A 20,078-nucleotide genomic window follows, 5' to 3' on the forward strand; every position below is an offset into this window, starting at 1 on the left:
GTCCCTCCTACGCAGCTCAGTAAACAGTTAATTTATATACTCTGCCAGAAGCACTCCCTCTGGCTTCATGACACAGTATCTAAAATGATGAAAGTGTATGAAAGAGTGGACGTGGCTGTTCCAAAGTCAAGTCCTTAGCATTGCACTGCCTGCTGGCACAAGGACTCTCATCGCCAGCCCTGCATCCCATGGCAGGCTGGGATATCCTTAGCTGTGTACTGTGCTCATACCTTCCCTCCACACAGGCACCTCGCTCCACCAGTGTTTCCACTACATTCCCTGTGCAGCATCCTTGCTCCTGCCAGGTGCCTCTGGAAAAAATTTTCCTTTGTAAACTGTTTTTGTGCAAAGAGGCTTACAGAGGAGACTATGGGACATGAAAGGAGGAGGAAAAAAAATAAAGGAAGGGTTGAAACGACTAGTTTATGAACACACAAGGATTCGCTAGCACTATTCCTTGTGCCATATATATATTCCACATATTTCTTGTGGAAAAAAAAAATCGATCAAATAGCTACTCAGAAAAATGTAAATGCCAAATCATTTTTTTCTCCCCCAGCTGTGGTGTTTCTGATGGTCTCTGTGTCCTGTGCTTCTGGTGCATGCTATGGGAAAACTCATACCACTATCTTTCCCCTTTTGAGGATGCTGGCAGGGACCTAGCAACACAGATCCTCTGTCAAATCTGCCTGAATCAAGCAAGTGGACCCAAAAGTTACTTGGGAGAATACACTGGAAAATATCTTCACAGACAGTGCAACTAAACTAAAAAAGATGAGAAGCAATCTGCTGACTGCCCACCCCCTCTGCAAAAAGCAAGGGGAATCAAAAGGACCTTTGGGCACCCTCAGGAACTTTCTGATGTCCTCCATACGTAGCACCCCTATAGAAAGGTGATCCACAGGAATTGCCATATAACTTGACAACCCAACGTGTTTGCTATCAAGACAGTAGCTTTTTATTAGCTCTGGCTCTGAGACACTTGCTAAACAGTAATCACTTTGCCTCATTTCAGATACTTATTTGTACCTAATAGGTAAAATAATACCTTATTAGCATAGGGCCCAGTTCCAATAAATGTCTAATATGGCTATAGGTTTATGCCTCTGTACATAAGAGCAGAAAACAGATTTCCTGTTTTTCCTAGGATGTTTAAAATATCAAATTGTTCTGATACTTTGGTTTTTCAATACATCTACAAGAGAAATAAAAACAAACTTTATTCCAATCTAATGACATGAAAATGTTACCATTTTTAAGAAGTCAATTCTGAGAGGTTTTTAAATATTAATTTGTCCAAAGTTGCCAAATGGATAATTACAGCAGTATTTTTTTATTTTACAATACATTTTAAATTAGATGCATGTTACATCATGTTGAAAAGGGCAATTCTTTTTCTGAGAAAAATGGCCAAGTTCCTTTTTGGCCATCCTCAGTTTCAACAAGAGTCCCATCAGAGACTTGCAGATGCTCTTCTGCAACATCTTCCTGGTAACACAGGTGAGACTCGCTGTCCCTCTGAATCCTTTGCTATCCTGATGAGAATACTGTAGGGTTTCCCAAAAAAGATGACTGAAAGGTGAAAACAGACTGTTAGTTTCAGCCCAGGAACACAAATTAAAAACTGATAGTTGCAGCCTATGATGTTCACAATCAACATAAAGGACCTGGGAATTTGAATAACTTTAGCTTTCTTGGCTTTAAAAATCAGTATGAAGAGAGCAAATGACTTGATTCCACCAGCCTTTTGTACCAAGAATTCCATTTATATCCATATATGGATAAAGGAGACTGAGACAGTACGGTGGGGTTTATTTTTTTTTTAGGGGGTTGGGGGAAGGCATGTCTTTAAGTTGTAGAAGAAAAGGACTTTGGAATTTATGTCAGAGGAAAGGTAAACAGATTTCATCTACCCCTGCCCCTCTTCTGTATAATATATTGTTCCTTGCAACAGAATTTAAATTAACATAATGCAAAAGCAAGTTGCAACTTTGGGATTTAGTTTCCTTTTGGTTTCTTTTATCATTTTTTATTATTACCTTCTGAGTAATTCCTTTTTAGAAAAAAATGTTTTATGAAAACACTGTGGCAGGAACACCAGAATATTTTTTAGATCACTAATGAGATTTTGTCTCATGATTCATGCTGCACAATCCAATTCCAAATTATTGCTTTTTATGTTCAAATATTTTCTTATGTAAGCAGGAATTCATATACTTGTGGCATGGGAAAAATGTGGTAAATCTTATTCCAATGTAATTCTTTTCATGTACAACCTGTCATGCTTAGCTCCCAAGGATTTTAAAATAGCCCAAAGAAAAACAAATGAAATAAAAATAAATTCTAGAAGTAGAAAGAAAAATACAGTTTACCACATACCAGGTTAATGTTTATTGTGTACTTAATACTTAGGTACAGGTTTTCACAGTTTCATTGATAACAATGTCCAGTACTTAATTTTAAAACTCTAAAGGTAATTCACCAATCTTCAAAATCCTTCAAAGTAAATAAATATTATTTTAGAAGGATTAAAAAAAGAAGCTGACAAGACTTTCAAGGCTACACTTTGGTTTCAGACTTGATTCTTGTTGATTCAAAGGCTTCTGAGGTTTACCTCAATGCTAAAGCCATTGGCTTCATTAAATGTGTGTGGGAAAACAGCTGCATTAACCTTAATCAGTCCACACCTAAGCCTCAGTCTCTAAATAAACAGCACATTCAGGGAGAACATGCACCACACAGGTGCATCTCAGCAACTCACTGACCAATATGGCTTTGCAGCAAGGGTGGGACCATTCCTCAGCAAGCACAAAAAGGAATTAAATCCCCACCCATTGCTCCCTTTTTTGTAGTGGAAATGGTTTTCCACAGGAACTCATCCAACTACTGAGCCTAACCCACCAATCCCTACTCCCTAGAATTTCCTGAAATTCTCCTAAATATTTAATAAGTTTAGAATATGTTTAGCTCAAAATAACAAGCTATTTAGTTTGGACTTCCTCCCACCTTAAGGCTTGCTTCTTCCACAAGGCCTACCAGACTCTGACAACTAGTAACACGCAGCCAGGAAGAGATGAATTGGGTGATAACTAATGGTAAATGAGCTCATCCTTCCACTATCCATTTCTACCAATTCGCTTCATCCACATGTTGTTGCTTGTTATTCATTTAGATTTTAAGCTTTTGGAGGCACAATCATCTCTCTACTATAACTTGGCATAGTCTCTAATCAAGTCCAAACTCCAGAATGGGGCTTAAGTGTGGTCCTGCAACACAAACCCTTTGTCCTCCCCATGCTATCATTTGATTATATTATGTAATAACTGAAGCTATTAAAACTTTTTTTTTTTTTTAAAAAAAAAGAACAGTTCAAGTCCAATGAAGAAGTAGTTTTTATCCCAGCTGACTCGACTCAGCAAGGTGTTACTACAAAGAATAACCATAGGGCTGAAAGGGACACCAAGAGCTCCCTCAGTCCCTTGATCCAGTCAACACTACACCTATGAATCTACAACAGCTCAAAAAAAATATGCTTATGCCTTTCTTGACAGATGTTCGTTCAACATTACCACTGAAAATCCATCCACAGTGCCTACAGACATGAAGGGTTCACCAGTATATAGTAACTAATCAGTATCATTACTGTCAGATAATATTTTCTACCATCTCACTTCCATATTTCTCCATGCAGTATAAACTCAGTTCTCCTTATGCAGAAATATTAACAAAAGATTTCTTTGCAGTTTGCCATCTTTCAAAGCGCATCCTTCCTTAGTCTTCTCTGCTTTAGACTAAGCAAGCCCTAAAGCCCTAACAGTCCATTACTGGGAGTGCCTTTAGTCATTTGTTTCCCACTGGATCCTCTCCAGTGGATCCCATCATTTTGGGAGGGCAAGCTCCAAAACTCCAGTCCTCCAACTTGTTCCTTGCTACAGCATGCGTAGCGCAGTACAAGATTTTGATCATCTCTCTTCCACGAGATATTTCACCCAAGTATCCTCATACACCTACACCTGCACCCCCCCCCCCCCCCCCAATATATTTTTGGCTTACATTCAGTTTGTAAGCTACAACAGCTACAGCAGTCTTATAACTGTTACTGAGCCAGTTCTTGTCCATCATGTTTCTGCAGATGATCAGATATATTCTCCCTTTGGGGGACAGGAGCTAGACTTGCCCTCACTGACTTGACTTGTGCTGTTTTAAAGAGGTATCACCAGTCCATCAAAATAATTTTGAAATTTAATCCAATTCTCCAGTCTAGGATCCCCGCTCTTTCCATCTTACTACCACCTTGGTGAGGCACATTCTCTATTCTCCCAATCCCTGTTAAAAACACAAGGTTTGACAGAGAAACTTGGTAATCTCTTTCAAAATATGGTTTTCCAGTCAGTCCTTCCTGTAGAGTCTAACACAACCACATACTTTCATCTACTGCCATGCCTCTTCACGCTTAAAGCCTCACTGAATTAGGTTGGTCTGATTTTAACAAATAGCATAGGGAAATACTGTTGTTGCTGCTGCTGCTTCTTTGTTGCTGCAGTTATTATGATGCATGACTCACATTCTTCAAAAGCAACTGTTGTTTTTCAGCACTCATTTAAGCAAATACAGCTTAATGGAGATGAATGCACAGTCCTTTAACAGAAAAATCTTCTTTGAGATTTATTCTCAGCATTTCCTGTTCCCTGTGGTTTACATTTTCTTTCAGGTATGTCTAATCTGGGGAAGCTTTTGTAAGTAACACTTCTTTCCTCATGTGCACCTTAAACTGAAGGCCAAAATGAAAAAAGGTTGAGATTCATCAAAACTATATTCAAGATTCTGAAATGCAATCTTCTCTATAATACCCAAATGCTTTCTGGAAGTGCAGTAGGTAAACCAACAAGGATTCAGGGCATAAAGATACACATATATAAATTGCTTTCACTTTTTAGAAATCTTAGAAAAGGGAAGTAAAAAGAGGGGTTACATCTAATTAAAAATCTGTGACTGATATTCTCAAATTAAAATCCGGTTAAGAAAACCTATTATCTTGGATATGTAGCACAACTTTTTGGGCATTTACTCTCATTTGACTTTAATATGCTAGCAAAGTTTACTTCTTCAATGATTCTGGTTTGCAATAATAAAAGTTAATTTGAAAAGTTATTATAATCCAAATACAAACATATGTCTAAGTAAGCTCAACATTCCCATAGTATTAGGGGATCTTAAAATTAGGACTGAAAACAGCAGATCATCTAATTTTACCCCTTCTCACAGAACTGAGAATGTAAAATTCCCTAAATATCATATATTTAGATAGAGATTTTAAAGTGGAAAAAAAAAAGCTAGTTGATAGAGAAAAAGAAGTATGGTCATTACTAATCAAATGGGAAACTGACCTCCTTAATTCAACATAAGAAAAGCAAATAAATTAGCAGAATATAAGCCTTTTTTAAAATTAGAAATCACTTTTTTTTAATCTCTATATAACCTATAGAATATGAAAGCCCACTGCTAACTCTTCAGAATCAGTTTTCTCTGCGATTATATCCTTTTCCACATCTTTTCTGAGAATAAGAAACTGTGAAAAATACAGGTAGTGTATGCTTCTAGAATACAAGATGACAGAAATTGTCTGTGAACTCCCTGAAAATTACTGTCATCTTTCCTTAGTGGAATACTTTTCCGCCCTTAAATCTAACCACCATAACCTCTATCCCAGTGCCCTGGGGCCCAAGATACATATTCCAATTTCAGTCCAATTTCACCTGGGGAGTAAATGGCAACAATTATTGCTGGCTGTAACATCACCATGCATATCTGTCGTTATTCCATTTATTGCATGAGCAAGTGAAGACAGACAAGAAATAAGTAGATGGCTACCATTCATTTCAATCTTCACAAATGAAATCACATTCTCATGACTATTTCTAGTAAGCTTTCTTTCCAGTCAAATGCAAGAGGTGTTACCAAGAAAACATCTTACTCCAGTATCACATTACTGGTCATTTCTAGACAAGCTTCTGTGGCTTCACAAACTAACAATATCAGACAATAAGTAGTCTTAAGGTCCTTTTCATTCACTTGCTTTCCCTCGTTAGGGGGAAGAAGACAAGGATCTTTCATAGAGGTACTTTCTTCTAGACTTGTCCTCTTGAATTTAGGCAGCTTAAGGAAACAATGACTGCTGACAACTTCCTTATTACCAGCAATTAATGGCCAGTTTGTTAATTAGTGTCCTGAGGCAAAGTTAATGTAGCATTTCCAGCTAAATCAAAAACAAAAACATAGCCCACATCCAAAAATATTCTGACAGCTCTGTATTATTCACTATTTTTCTTAACAAGGACAGTTTTTCCTGTCCAAATCAGTGGACTCCAAAGTACATATTCTGGGAAAAGAGATCAGCTTCATTAAAATGAAAAACTAATAAATTGGTTGTGATCTTTTTCCTGACCCAAAACATGTGAAGTTCCCAGTGCATTCAGGGGAGAGAGGGAAAAAAATGGAAAACTTTTCTCTGCATTTTCAATGAAAACTCCAATCAAAACTGGGGGCTTTCCTCACAGGCTGTCTTTATGTCAATTAATCAAACAAGAATAATCTATCAACTATTGAAAGTGCCTTAAAGGAGCTAACACCTTAAAAAGTAAGAAAAGTAATAGCACAGGACTTGGTTCTAAGAAGTGTTTCTTATTTTGATGCTCCCTACTTACTCATTAGAAAATGATCAACTCCCTTAATCTTTAAGAAGGAAAATTAGAAAACCATTGCATATTCTTTTCACCACTTCTCTGCCTCTAGAAGTGTGGTAGAATCTTCATCTTTTCCTCATTGAACCAGCAGAGAGAGACAAGATACCTTCCCTCTAGATAATGGTGCTCCTGGAGTAATGTCTATATTGGGCATTAGTATTGTTCTTCAGGATTTCTCAGAGGTGTCCCAATAGGGTGTTGCTCTTGGGACCTCCAGGACAGGAACAAAAATAAATCAAGCCAGCCTTAAAAATCACTGCTAGCTGCAAAGGCAACAAAAATCCTCCAGTTACCACATTTGGATCACAAGTCTTTTTAGAAGTGACCTCCATTACCACAATTTCTATATCCTCTATACTGCTCCTAACATGTTACCATAGTGGTTAACTCAGGGGAAAAAAAAAACTAACACTAGCCTCTGCTCTTCATGACAGACACCTTAAAACCATAGATTTCTCTTCAGCTTTCCATAAGGAAAATAGCCAAAAGTGAAAACCTGCCCATGTGGCTCCTCTACAAGCCACATAGATGGTAATGCCAAGGCAGATGTGCCAGCAACAGTGACTCTGAACAGCTCATAGGGAGGTTTCTGCAGCAGAGATGCTGAATTTTCATGCTGCAACAGCTCATTTCATGACTCTCCAGGAAGAGGTGGGCTACAGCCTGCAGCTCTAGTCAGTGAAGACATTGCTAAGAACATATTCCCTATCAATGTGTGATAAAGCTTTACACAGAGTCAGAGTATTATAAATATGACGTTTCCTTCATTAATAAAGCATAACCAGGCTGATTTAGTTTCAGACCTCACATCAGCCAAACACAACTTTCAGCTGTGAAACATTTATAAATGTCTGCATTTAATAAAAATGTTAAAACTTCTTAAAATAATTCTCTCAAACATGTTAAACCACATGAAATGCAATCAAAGCTGCACCATGTTTTAGAAATTTTACAAGGCTTTTATTGTATAAACTATATTAAGTTTTAATACCAGCAATGATGTACTTACAACAAAAACAAAGCAAAGTGCACTAAAGAAAAAAAAGAAAGAAAGCTACTTGAGCAGTATCTCCATAAATAACTGAACCTAGCCACCGGCTAGTGGTTGAGCAGCCACTTCCCCCACAAAAGAATTCAGGAAGTACGCTGTCAGAATACTTCAGAGAGTAATCAAGGTTTCATTTGTTTGGTTAATATATTCAGTATTGCTGGGAACTGTACTATATGTAAAAGTAGAATAATCAAGAGCCATCTTTTACATGTTTTTCTCCCCATTCTCACCTCCTAATGGATTACAAATCACTTTGAAGTTATGAATAATGACTTCATGATAAGTTTAAGATAGCTTATTTAAGGGCTATAAGAAATTTTAAAAAAATCAGGATTTTAGGCCAACTTTGTTACTCTGCCTTTGGGGATCATTACATGAATACATTTGGAACGAAATCATTGTATTCCAATAATATGTCAAGATTTGGCATTGGTGACACTGTTTCAACACAGTGATCCTACAAACCGCTGATAATGGATTTATATATCATCATCTACATTTATAAAAGCAAACAGGGATAACTTTACAGGTTGTACATAACATTTATTCACCAAGGCTGTAACCTTAAGAAATCTGGGGCTTTATCAGCACCCCATTCATTGTTGAATGAGAAGTTGTATGAACTTCAGACAGTTATGGCTTATACACAGAGTCTGTGTTAACATCTTATATGTAAACTTGCTGCACTTGCATCAGACAGGCTTATTGCTAGCGTCTTATATGCAAGGTTCAACCTCAACACAAGTCTGAAGCTAGAAAAGTCATCTTAAAACATAATCAAGTCTTAAACCAATGCTGACTGTACATTATAACTACTTAGACCATCTGAAAAAATTCCATTTAGAGCAAACAAATCCAGAAGCATTCTGCACACCCGCTGTAACAAGCAGCATCCAAGAAGCATTTAAGTAATGCGTTAATCAGGCATATAGTAAATAGTTTTCATTTTAAATGATGTGCGTCTTACTCAAAAGGACCCCAAAAGTCTTCACAAAAACAAGTTGGAAGATGAAGACATTTTCTACATAAGAACTTCTGGGGGAGGTTGGACGAGATGACAGTCTAGTTCTGCCAAAACCTGCATGAAAGTTTCCTAGATACACACACTAACAGTAAATGAGCTTCTTCCCCTGCCCTGTCACCACTTGAGGAGTGAATATTAGCCTGATCAACCAATCTTTATAGTCCTGACATCTAAAAGGATGTTTGAAGCCAGAGCACAAACTCAAGATTTTTTTTTTTAAAAGGCTAAACCAACACCATCTGAAATCTCCTAAAACATAGCTCCAATAGCTACTTAAACAAAAGTTTAATAGACTTCTATCTTAATCAGCATTACAATAGAGAAACATAGCACAAAGCCACACAAAAACAGAAGAGGCAGGGAAACGATGAAAAGGGTTTAAGTATAGAAGAGAATCTGACTAAAACAGCCCACACCTCAGGACTGAGTTTGTTGAAAATAACTTTGCTATAGAACAGCAATTAGAGGAAGAGACAGACATAACGTGAAAAGTATTAACAACAGGTCAGGACTTCAGTAGAGTTCCATCAGAAGTAAACAATGATGTGCTGCCTGGGTTCCTTCTTGTTCACAGATGACATGTTTTCTACTTTGACACTTCACACCTCTAAACCACAGTATGTCTTTACTGCTATTTGCTAAAAAAAAAAAAAAACACAGTTGTGCTTTGTCCTTTGGAGTGGGGAAAAGAAAATACTTTTTCACTTTCCAATGCTTTTATCTTAATATGCTTGGTGTGAACAATACAGCATAGTCATGCAGGCCTATGCCCAGGTGAGTCATCCATCTGAAAGGTGTACTACTCCATGAGAAACAGTCTGCTTTATTGGGATTATATTTTGAGTCATGTGGTGAATGTCTGGGTAACAATTCCACCCCAGGCTGTGTGTGGTAGATCTGTTCAGGGATTAGAAGCAAACCTCTAGTCAGCTAAGAGGATACACTGAAAAATATAGCCATATCTACAGACTAACTGACTTCCACCTATCCACCCATGCAGCTACCTGCATCAGGAAAGAAGGTGAGTAATGTATGCTCACTTCTGTAAATTTGTTTAATATTACCGAGTGATTCACAGAAAGAGGAACATGGAACAACAACGTATAAGGACAAATGAAAAACAAAAAATCCTTTCAAAAGATATACATTCTTTGGTATGAAATACACCTGGGCTGTCAGCTGCATTCTTCTCTTTTCTTTAAATATACCTTTCACTCCCAGAGACCTCGATACAACTTCAGAAGTCTGCCTGAGACCTCCGCAGCACCATTTTTAAAATGGTTCTCATTCAGGTGAAGCATAAATTCTCTTTTCCATTCCTGATGGAGAGTTCTCCATAATCAGAGCACAAACACACCAAAGGAACCTTTTTCCTCCTGTCATGCTCTAATGGAAATGGATCATGTGTAGTTTTGATAAAGCTGTGCCAAGGCAAAGTTTCTTGGCAATGCTGTTCCCCACACACCCCAAGCAGAAAAAGTAAAAAATTAAATAAATAAATGACATTCCCCCCCCCCCCCAAAAAAACAAAGATTTCAATAAGAAGAAATCAGTGTTAAAGAACACCCTTGCTTGTCTGTGTGGAGGACTGGAGAACAGATGAGAGACATCATTATTCTCCTAGTCTTTATAACAGTCAAAAAAAGAAGGCTTGAGAAATTCTAAAATAATTTTAATGAGCAACAGGTGAAAGAGGCAGATAACATGATTGTATTTGTGCACATGAGATAACATACCTAAATAAACCATCATGGTGATTGCAATGAAGCTACTTTGCCGCTAACACTAAGATGCTGATGTGTTTTCTACCATAGAATCATTTAGATTCGAAAACACCTCTAAGATCATCAAGTCCACCTGTTAACCTAGCACTGCCAAGTCTGCCACTAACACATGGCCCTAAGCACCATATCTACACATCTTTTAAATACATTCAGGGATGGTAACTCTATTTCTCTGGGCAGCTTTCTCCAATACTTCACAACCCTCTGAGCGAATAAATGTTTTCTAATACCCAACCCACATCTTCCCTGGTGTAATTTGAGGACATTTCTTCATGTCCTATCGCTTGTTGCTTGGGAGAAGTGACAGACTGCCACCTCACTACAACCTCCTCTGAGATAGCTGTAGAGAGTACTAAGATCTCCCCTCAGCCTCCTTTTTTCTAAGTTAAATAATCCCAGTTCCTTCAACCAGTCCTCATAAAACTTGTTCTCTAAACCCTTCACAAGCTTTGTTGCACTTCTTTGGGTGTGCTCCAGCACCTTGATGTCTATCTTGTAGTGAGGGGTCCAAAACTGAACACAGTATTTGAGGTGGGGCCTCACCAGAGCTGAGTACAGAGGGACAATCACTTCCCTAGTCCTGCTGGCTGGCCACACTGTTTCTAATACAAGCCAGGATACTGTTGGTAACCCTTTTGGTCAACTGACCACACTGCTGGCACATATTCAACCAACTACAAACCAATACCCCCAGCTCCTTTTCCACCCACTCTTTCCCCAGCCTGTAGCACTGTGTGAGGTTGTTGAGCCCCAGGTGCAGGACCCAGCACTTAGCCTTGTTGAGCAAAGGCCAACTGCATGAGGTTCATCGATCCAACCTATCCAGATCTGTCCGTTGAGCCTTTCTACCCTCAAGCAGATTAACACTCATGCCCAACTTGGTGTTGTCTGCGAACTTATTGGGTGCCCTCGATCCTCTTGTCCAGGTCATTGACAAAGATATTAAAGAGAACTGGCCCCAGTACTGAGGCCTGTGGGACACCACTTGTGACCAGTCACTAACTGGATTTAACTGCATTCACCGCAACTCTTTGGGCCTAGCCACCCATCCAGTTCTTTACCCAGCAAAGTGTACACCCACCCAAGCCATGAGCAGCAGGTTTCTCCAGGAGAATGCTTCAGGAAACAGTGTCAAAAGCTTTACTAAAGTCTAGGTAGATGGCCACAGCCTTCCCCTCATCCACTAATCAGGTCACCTTGCTATAGGTCAGGATAGTCAAGCAGGACCTGCTTTTAATAAAAGCATGCTGATTGGCCCTGATCAGCTGGTTGCCCTGTATGTGCTGCATGATAGCAATCAAGATGATCAGCTCCATAACTTCCCCTAGCTCAAAGGTCAGGCTGATAAGGTTTGTAGTTTCCCAGATCCTCCTTCTGGCCCTTCCTGTAGATGGATGTCACATTTGCTAGCCACCAATCAAACTGGGGAATCCCCAGGCAGCCAGGACTGCTGATAAATGATGGAAAGTGGCTGAGCGCTTCTGCCAACTCCTTCAGCACCATTGGATGGATCCCATCTGGCCCCATAGACTTGTGTAAACCTAAGTGGTGTAGCATGTCACTAACCATTTCCTTTTTGATTATGGGGGCTTCATTCTGCTTCCAATCCCTATCTTCCAGCTCAGAGGGCTAGGTACCCAGAGAACAACTGGTCTTAGTACTCAAGCCTGAGGCAAGGAAGGCATTAAGTACCTCAGACTTTTCCTCATCCTTTGCCACTGTTTCCCCCCCCAAATCCAGTAATGGATGGGGATTCTACTTTGTCTTCCTTATGTTGCTAATGTATTTATAGAAGTATTTGTTTATTGTCTTTAATAGCAGTAGTCAGATTAATTTCCAGATGGGCATTGGCCCATCTAATTTTCTGCCTGCATAGACTCAAAACATCTTTGTTCTCCTGAGTGGCCTGCCCTTCTTCCAAAGGTCATAAACTCTCTTTTTCTTCCTGAGCTCTAGCCAAAATTCTCTGTTCAGGCAGGCCGGTCTTCTTCTCCACTACCTCATCTTTTGGCACACGGGGATAGCCTGCTCCTAATATATTTTTGTAGACCTGAGTTCAGGAGAGCATACCTCCCAGGGAAAGGTGCTCATATTACTATTTGCTTATTGGTAGGCACGTACTTGAGTACATCCCTGAATTAAGATACTGTTAAAATTGAGATCCTATGTTATATCCTTCACTTCCATAAATGTGCTTAACTTGCCAGAACAAACACTGTGAAAGTAAATGAAATTTTTAAAACAGCTCCTAGTGTTTTGTTCGTATCTGGCAGACCAACATCTACTTTCAGGCACTTTAAAATAGGCCTCTTGTAATAAGATAAGAACATGCAGCTTCCACAAACATCCACACTCATCACTGGGTAGCTTAGATTACCTTAAAAAATGCAAAGATTTAACATCCCTAAACTTAGATTCAGAAGCCTAAATTTAAAGTTTGAGAAGCTGCCTCTGAGCTTTAAAAAGACCAGGAACCTGACATCATGCTCTAAATCATTTCCTCTTAAATAATACCATAAATTAATGCTGACTCTCCTCAGATATAAAATTAGGTGATCAACAAAACACCCTTTTCATCAAAAGGTGCTCTGCACAACTGGAAAATCTATCTCTTTTAAATAACCTATAAACATCCCTTTTACTTTGTTCCTTTTTTCCTTTCAGAAGCACTGCAATAATTTCAAAGATAGTAAAAAGTAAGTTACACAGTTACTCTTATCTTTTATAAGAAAAAAATCCTTCTGTGGTTTATTATACATATATGAATGCAGAAGTTTCATCAAATAAACTTGTGGGTATGCTCAGATGTGTTTTACGTCTGGGAAGTTGTAACGCCTATTTATAGCAAACACCAAAAAAAATTTGGCAACTTGTGGAATTCACTTCCTTCAGGAATGTAAAATTACATATCAGCAAAGTAAATTCTTGCATCTCATTCTGTCTCCTGGAATACAGCACATCCACCTATTTCACTTGACCACAGAAAGACCTAAGTAGATGTGGTCATGATTTCTTCAAACTGAACTTTAGCTTAATTGCTTAGTTACCCTATGTAATTAAAAATAAGAGATTTTCATTGGTCCTCACTATCAACTTGAGCCTACACTGATACAAAATTGATAGCATCATAATATTTGAAGAAACCATTTTTTGGTTCAACAGTTTTGACTTGTAAGAGTAATTGTGCTGCTCTGCTCAGTTCTGGTGAGACCTCAAAGGTAGAATTGAGTCAAGCTTTCAGAACCATGCTGTAGGAGCCATCAATACAAGTTATGAGACCAGAAGAATGACTAGCATGAGAAAAGGATGAAGAAACTGGTCTTGTTTATTCTGGAGGAGACTAAGGAGAGGAAAGAGGAACAGAAGCATGATGACAGGCTTCAAATAAGTACAAAACAGTTATATGGAGACAATGGTGATTGATGTTTTCCATGCATACTTACAGTAGCTGACGGAGAATTTTGCTAAATTCGCAGGAAAGTTCCCTAAATATCCATTTATAATGGTTGTGAAGCACTGGAAAGGCTACCTAGAGAGGATGTAGAAAATTATTTATTGGGAATTTTTATGAGCTGTCAGACAAATTCCCTAGGAAGTGACCTAGGTATGTCAATATTGATTTCAAGTAAGGGATAGAGTGTCGATTTTTTTTTTAAAGTAGTCAGTCTGACACATCATGAGCTGTGGTGTTTACCTCAGATCTAGTTACTGCATTTCCAATTCAAAGGGGGGGGGGGGGGGGGGGGCGGGGGGAAGGCAAGAAGTTCTGAAGATGTTTTATTTTTAACTTTTTTTTTTTTAATGAATACTCTATCACCCAAATACTTCTGCTCCAGTGAGCTCCTCTTTGAAGAGAGAAAAGTCAGGTAGGATAAGACTAGCAAAAGCCATGTCATGCAAATCCACTGGACAAAGTCATTTCACAGCAAAAGGAGAAGAGAGCTATAGTCAAGGTTAGTTCCCCAAGAGCAACATCTCCTAAGGTCTTGGGGGTAGATCACCAGGGAAACACAGAACACTTGTATAGAGGGTCCCAAAATCCTAAGGTCATTGGCCTACATACAGATTACAATTATATCAACTGATGATTGATCGAATAATGTGAAATTACAAATATTACCCAAAGGACAATAATGAACCCCAAATGAACATGAAAGTTTCATATCTTTATCTCTTAGCAGCACCATGCTCAGGCTGAAGCCTTGCCTTTAAAGCAATTTTAATTCCACCTACTACTATCAGTGTCATAACATTCACAAGCATCACAAGATAATGTAGTCACTCTGGACTTGAAAAACAAACTGCAATACATGTAACAAGTAAGTTTCAATTAAATTCTCCACCTAAATACTGCCAGATTAATAAGATGCAGTTATAGGAAGAAAAAATACTGCAGTACCAAAGCATTTCTATGTTCCTGTTAGTTGGGTGCCCTCTCTCAGCAAGTGGCTTTGCTTAAGAGAAGCTTGCAGTTCTTCAGAGGAAGAAATAAAATTCTGGTAATATACGTAACTATGATGAACTCTCCTGTAAGGAGAGAGTTCTTCCTGACCACAGCTGGGAGAACGGGGGACATACTGAGACCACTTGTTATCTGTTTATCTTAGTAGTAATAAACTATGGGCCAACTCCTTCCCTTTCACAAGTGTACTTTACATTTGGTCACTATATAACATCGTTATAGCAAATACTATAAGTACCATATATTGAGAGCAGAAGCAAGTAGCTCTGTAAAGCCAACTTTTAATGAAATTCAAGATGTGAAAATATAGAAAAGGGTATATATAAAGGAATAAACATTCTTTCTGTAGACTTCCAGAAAAACTGTTCCACAGACTGTCAGACCCCCCCTCCCCAGGAAATCAAGTTTCACTCTTCTTAAATAACTCTACAAAATAAGTACTATTCACTGTAGGAGAGTTTATCACTAAAAATGCCAGGACTACATAATTTGGCAAGGAGCCTCATGAAATGTGATAGAGTGGCTCAATTTGACCCCAAAATTTCTCACTAACCTGTAGAAATTGGTGTCTAATCATGCTAGTTACATGTGCAGTAAAAAAAAAAAAACACTTCAATGAGTTGTTCTTGTGACACTGAGAAATTAAATGTAGGGCGACCCATTTATGTTTCTTCTTTATTTGTTATTCTAATGTCAGTCTGTGACTTGGGGAAACAGTCAAAAACTGAAGTGGATACCTCCCACCATTTGATAAAAGTAGATGTTCCAATTCCTGAGCACGACTGTAATATGGAAAATAAAGCAGAACTGAAATAACTATTACTTTCATAGCACCTTTTATGAAGCTGTCAAAGCAATTAACAAGCATTATTGGTTTCACAACAGCCTGATGAGACACTTAAGTTACAATATTATTTTAACGGAAAGACTTCAAAGTACAGCAACTAGTGAAATATGCAAATTTTTGTATTTCATAAAAATCATATTTTTACAGGTAGCCTACTTTCAGTCTCCTCTTTTTCACTGCCAGTCTCCCCCCCCACCCCCACTTCTTTTTTTGAATAAAGAATCATCTACAGAGAGTTCATGTACTTCTGTATCGAGTTCTTACAGCTAACCCTAAGCCATAGAAATGGCTATGAATCAGACTACAGAATATATTGAATCAAATACTGCATGAAGTAGCAAACCCTATAATTCCCCTGGAACACGGCAGGTGATAAATGCCACATTCCAGTGGAATTAGCACCTCTCCCTCCTTCCTGCTCAATCACAGCAAAAAGGCACAGGGGGGTCATCTGAGGTTACAGGAAAGGTATGCAATCAAGAAACCCAGCACCAGCAGAGGATTCCTTTGGTTCTGGAATATAAAGGGAACTTGAGCCATAATCAGAGGACCCCTCTAATTCACCTCAATGATATCAGTATAGGCCTTCTCAGAGCTGGTTAAGACCTGCTCTACACAGCTAGCTAAGGAATTAAACTTGTTCTTAGAATAACCTGAAAAATCTGTAAAGAAGGCTCCCTGTCAAGTGTCAGGCAAGCTTCTTCAGCTCCTGCATAAGAGGACATATAGCTGTAAGCAAGCCCAAAGCAATGTTACACATGCCCATCTTATGAACTGTGTATATTTGAAACTTGCCCCTAGAGCCAAACACACTAACTGTAATGAACATAGAATCATAGAACAGTTTGGGTTGGGAGGAACCTTAAAGCTCATCTAGTTCCAACCCTCCTGCCATGGGCAGAGATGCCACCCACTAGACCAGGTTGCCCAAAGCCCCATCCAGCCTGGCCCTGAACACCTCCATGAGTGGGGCATCCACAGCTCCTCTGGACAACCTGTTCCAGTACCTCACGACCCTCACAATAAGATTTTCTTCCTGTATCTAATCTAAATCTACCTTTCTTCCCCCCACCCCCCCTTTTTCTTAATATTAAAGCCATTACCCCTTGTCCTATCACTACACTCCCTGATAAATGCATTCATGTTTTCACAGCAACAAAACTTAACATCACAAAAGCAAAGAGTAAATCTTATTCGCTCTTAGTTTGATCTCAGGTGACAGCTTCCAAGATTCTGGTGGAGAAAGAAAAATTGTTACTGTTTATATAGTGTTCCTTATGGTAAGTCACTACAGGTTGTCCTCATATGTCAGATATTCGTTCTAACAGTTACCATATAGGCAAGTTTTCAGCCACAGCTGACATGTCATTCACAGCAGTACACATATTTAATATGCTGACAGTTCCTAGCCATGTTACTTTTGTTACAATGGGCTTTTCTGAATAGTCCTGCAAGAGCTTTAATTTCCCACTAAAGATCTGGAGCTAGCAGACAAGCAGGCAAAAGCATCGCCTCCAAAGTTAGGCCAGAGGTCTTATAGGCCCTTTCTGGCTTCATCAGTTGTCAGCATCTTTGTTTCTTCATCAGGGAATAAGAACCCGATACTGACCATGCTGTTCTCACTCATCCATAAGGGCAGTACACCTCCTAGACTCACATGATGTACCACAGTAATGTCCTCGTAAATCCAGGATTTCACAGATCTACAGCTAATTCTTGTCACCAGTTCCCCTAGTGAGAGGTCATGCTGAACAACACATGACAGCCACCATCCACACCAAGTGGGTCTTCATTGCCATATTACCACCATTGGAGAAAGGCCAGAGCAACCCATACCCTTCTAGCTCTATTTAATTTCTCACGCTTTCCTCTCACCTTAAATATCAGGCAACAGGCACAGCCATGGCACTGCTTTATCTATATATACAGTATTAGGAGCTCTCCATTTCAAATGCTGATCTGGATGAATGCCATACACCCCCTGGAAGCATCTGCATTTGAATTTAAAGGGGTGGGTGAGTGACAGCAAAACTAGCTTCTTCCTCTGACAAGGCTTTGGCAGATCATCGGTTGTCATCAAACCTATTGCATTTCTTGGTCTCTGCCAAGAATTCCACCTACATGCCTGATGGCAATTAAACCTTTGTAGGTGCTAATGAATAAAAGCAGCACGCACACTTTACAGACCTAAAAAGAATATCCCAATCCATATATTAATTCCATAAATAAATTCACATGCACACGCAGTTCCCCTCCTTCCCCTATCCACATGCCACTATGCACCCACACCCAAACTCGTGCTTAGAAAAAAAACAAGCAGCAGTAAGATGATCATTCAACTGTGTGCAAGTAGGATTTTTTCATGAATCATTATCTGTTTTTCCATAACTCATCTACTGCAAAAAGCATTGCTTTATGAATGCAGAAGGCAGCCTACGTTTGGGATAATAAAGCACATTCATCTCATGCTTGAACCTTTCAAGGGTTCAGACATTTCACACACTCTCTCTAACCATGACTTTTCTGTGGTATCCAAAATCATCTGGGATATGACAGTACGACATAACCACACTTCATGCAAATACACCAACAATTTCCATAGAAGGGAAAATGAGTAAAATAGGGGCACCATGAGGCTTCAGCAACACAGTACTTCTGAATCAACAAACTGAACGTTGCTTTCATGTTTGTGTAATTCTGGGTTTTCTGTTTCCTGTCAATTTTAGAAGACAAGGCACCAAAACAGCATGAGGAGACTGTGTAAAGCTGATTGAACAGTCTTTATTAGCACTTCCTATCAGAAAAAATCAGTTTAGTCAAACTATGTTATGGGAGTATATTAAGTCAAAACCAAATTTTTACATGCAAACATCGTTGCTTTTTTTGTTTGTCTGTTTTACATTAATGTTACATACACAAAAAAACTAGGTTTTAGAGTAAAAACACAAGTAAATTAAATTCTACAGGAACATTTGATTCATCCTGAAAGCGATAATGTATTTTTTCCCCAACCCTCAGACTACACTTTTTACAGGAAGTTCTAGCTCTCAATTTGAGCATAAAATGCTTTTGAAATATGGGAATTTCCCAACCACTTTTACCCTATTTATGAATCAATCAAAAGTAAAGTGTTCTGTATCTTACCATAACTTTTCCAGACAAGGTTTCACAGACTCCAAAAGACTTCAGAAACTTGTTTTTTAAATCATCACTATGTAGATAATACCTTTCTTTAGTCTCACTCAATTACAGTAGGATCCACTTTTTTCTACTAGCTGAACTGCAGATCAGAACGGTGTAAAAAACAAACAAACAAACAAAAAAAAAATCAACCAGCAGCTCCAGAACTTAAATGAAGTGTGTCTCAGCTGAATGGTATTGCCAATCACTGGTCAGAACAGGCAGCAGCTGTTGCTGCATGGCTTTGCCTGAGTTTTAAATTGTCTGGACCTTCACAAAGCAGGGTCTTTCTTCTTCCCATCTGCTGCTCCCTGTGTTACATGCAGTAGCATCATGCACTGTACTTACATGGTATTTTTGATAGTGTTCCACCATACCAGCCACTAGATAGTCATCTTGTTTGTGAGGTCATTTTACCTTTTGTACTATTTCTATAAAGGCAGGAAAGTCAGGGAAGAAGTCTTAAGTATTCCCAGTGCAGGTGAGTCCAGCATTCACAAGCAGCTGCAGCATAAAAGACCTCTCCACATTGTCTCCATTGTCTCCATCTGTGATGTCTCCATCAATGTAGCACCTGGGCATCTCTTGCTTTATAATGTGGTTTTATCTGTGTAAGCAGCAGAGATGAGGTGGACAACTGTCAGACTGCACCCCTGTGAGTCCTTAGCTGTGGCATCCTCTCATTTTAGTTTCCAGAAGAGGTTTTTAAGTTTTATGCCAAAACAACACATTTTATAGTTCATCTGAGCTCGGCAGAGAACTTTTTTTCCATTTTAATTTATTTTCTTCTAGCCTGCAACAGGATCACCGTCCCAGCCCATTCTGAACCATAATACATCCACAAATAGAGCACGGATCAACAGCAGACATGTTTTTTTCTTTTCTTTTTCCTGTTTACAAATTTCTCCTCCAATTTTCACCAGCAGCTGAGTAATTCAGGTCAAAAAATCTGACCATTCCTGTCTCCTCTATCGTATTAATATTCAT

General features: G+C 38.9%; 1 long non-coding RNA gene across 1 annotated transcript; it reads right to left on the reverse strand.

Moving 5' to 3' along the window:
• Positions 1-1,207: 1,207 nt before the first annotated feature.
• Positions 1,208-19,420, reverse strand: LOC308191194. The gene is made up of 2 exons (XR_013947788.1): positions 19,056-19,420; positions 1,208-1,572 (listed from the first exon to the last, which is right to left on the reverse strand). It is a non-coding gene; the product is annotated as an uncharacterized lncRNA (long non-coding RNA).
• Positions 19,421-20,078: the final 658 nt, after the last annotated feature.

This window comes from Anser brachyrhynchus (assembly GCF_964034855.1).
Source record: "Anser brachyrhynchus genome assembly, chromosome: 2".
Lineage (NCBI taxonomy): Eukaryota > Metazoa > Chordata > Aves > Anseriformes > Anatidae > Anser > Anser brachyrhynchus.